This window comes from Pinus tabuliformis, chromosome 8, assembly GCF_031772625.1.
Source record: "Pinus tabuliformis cultivar Carrire ecotype Pingquan chromosome 8, CPIR1, whole genome shotgun sequence".
Taxonomy (NCBI): Eukaryota; Viridiplantae; Streptophyta; class Pinopsida; order Pinales; family Pinaceae; genus Pinus; species Pinus tabuliformis.
The window spans coordinates 161027658-161030235 of record NC_142294.1 but is presented as its reverse complement, the minus strand read 5'-3'; the positions used below and the strand labels follow the sequence as shown (position 1 = coordinate 161030235).

Below are 2578 nucleotides of genomic sequence, written 5' to 3'. Positions count from 1 at the left end.
AGGTCAAATTATTTTTATAAAATTATATATATCAATAACTTATAACTTAACAAACATAAAAACATCCAAAAACATGATAAAATGGATCTTCATCCTAAATAATATCTATAATATCTATCCCTTTGGTCTTATTCCAAAAGACATCAACCTATTACTTATAAAAATTGATCCAATAAATCACCCAAACCACCTATATAACAACCCTATCAACCCATTTCATAATCCACTAAATAACCTTGAACCCACCGCCTCTCATGTAATGGTAAGATTTAAAAAGAATCAATTTAACAAAACTGCAAACAAAATCATTTTGCTCGTTCACAACGCGCTTCAACTTTGCCACTATGGCAATATCAAAGCATCCTACAGCAAACTCATAAACGCCCTAAACTGTAGAGAGACGATCGGATCTGCGGTATTCGAGATCCAACGACCTATGCACGCCACAGCAGCGCGGCTGATTAGACACCGCCTTGCCACCACAAAGCGCAATACGAAGACCACACGAAACTAGGATATTATTCTCCACCATGCAAAACGGCATATACCATGGAACCTAGTTTATAGTGGACAACCGACTTATAAACCTCACAAGGAACCCTGACAAATACATTTTGTTGCAGCACTGTTCAAACCCAACTCTAATCTTCGAATCCCGACACTTCATTTTTTCGGACTCCAGACTTCGGCAGCTCGGCAATGGCGTCGAAGCTCCTATCCGTGGTGTCAAGAAGGGCCGCCAGAACTCTCACCAGTGGCAGCCCGGCCGCCAGATCTCTTGTCAATGGCCACACGGCTGCCTCTTTCTCAACGGCGGCAGCGAGAGCAGAAGAAGAAACGGTGGAGGAAACTGTGGAAGGAATCACAATGAAGGGCGTCAAGATAGCAGGCCGGCCCCTGTATCTCGACATGCAGGCAACATCCCCAGTCGATCCTAGGGTTCTGGACACCATGCTGCCGTATTACATGTACCAATACGGAAACCCTCATTCTCGAACCCATCTCTTCGGCTGGGAATCCGACAGGGCCGTGGAAAAGGCCAGAGAGCAGGTGGCCGCCCTTATCGGCGCGAGCCCTAAAGAAATAATCTTTACCTCGGGTGCCACTGAATCGAACAACATATCCGTCAAGGGTGTGATGCATTTCTTCAAAGACAAGAAAAGACACGTCATCACTACGCAGACGGAGCACAAGTGCGTCCTGGACTCATGCCGACACTTGCAGCAGGAGGGTTTCGAGGTCACCTACTTACCCGTGAAAAAAGACGGCCTCATAGACATCGACGAGCTGAGGGCCGCCATCAGGCCCGACACAGGTTTGGTCTCTGTCATGACTGTTCATAACGAAATTGGTGTGATTCAGCCCATTGCAGAAATAGGTGAAATATGTAGGCAAAACAAAATTTTCCTCCACACTGATGCGGCCCAGGCCGCTGGTAAAATTCCTGTCAATGTCGATGAGATGAAAGTGGATTTGATGTCATTGAGTGGGCACAAGATTTATGGGCCTAAGGGAATTGGGGCTCTGTATATGCGCCGCAGGCCCAGGGTTCGAGTCGAGCCGCAAATGAACGGCGGAGGGCAGGAGAGGGGAATCAGAAGTGGCACAGTAGCGACGCCGTTGGCTGTCGGCATGGGCGCTGCCTGTGAGTTGGCGATGAAAGAGATGGCTTATGACCAGAGTCATGTATCGGCGCTGCAGGAGCGATTGTTGAGTGGGATTACGGCGCAGCTTGATGGTGTTGAGATCAATGGGAGCGCGGAGCGTCGTTATGCGGGGAATCTTAATCTGTCTTTTGCTTATGTAGAGGGGGAGAGCCTTCTCATGGGTCTCAAGGAGGTTGCTGTCTCGAGCGGCAGCGCGTGCACGAGTGCCAGTCTTGAGCCATCTTATGTTTTGAGGGCTTTGGGGGTTGAAGAAGACATGGCTCATACTTCTATTAGATTTGGGATTGGAAGGTTCACCACGCCACAAGAGATCGATAGAACCATTAAGCTTACTGTTGATCAGGTTCAGAAGCTGAGAGAGATGAGTCCGTTGTGGGAAATGGTGAAAGAAGGAATTGATATAAAAAACATCCAATGGTCGCAGCATTAGAATGACTTTGTATTAACATAATCAAAAGGGCATATTTGCAACCATTGATTAATTCTCCATTATAAATGCTCTCCAGTTTGTAATATTCAAAACTCGACATATTGGTGGGTCACCTTTAACGTCCTTACAGATGCCAAGTTGTACACTCATCAAGCAAGTTTGATCCAGACAAGTATAGCCTCGCTGAGTTTAATGTATTTGTATGTTCATATGTAAAATATGTTGTTTAATAGCGCGTGTCGGATTATCAAGTCCAACTAAGCACTGTTTGGTATTGAGAAACTATAGATCTTTGTTCCATGATGGTCCATTTTTTTAGTAGTAGATGCTTTCATTAACTAATTGCACCTAGATGGTCCTTGTTGGTTGCACCTACATGAGAATTGCAAGGTAAAACGAAATTACTTTTATAATCGAACAATCACAATGGCCCCCGACACTTTTCGTCAAATGAAAACATATTCATTTTTCAGATCATAGA

The 2578-nt window shown here is 45.2% G+C and overlaps 1 pseudogene; it reads left to right on the top strand.

Moving 5' to 3' along the window:
- Positions 1-580: 580 nt before the first annotated feature.
- Positions 581-2172, top strand: LOC149234637 (cysteine desulfurase, mitochondrial pseudogene; annotated as a pseudogene).
- The last annotated feature ends 406 nt before the right edge of the window (positions 2173-2578 follow it).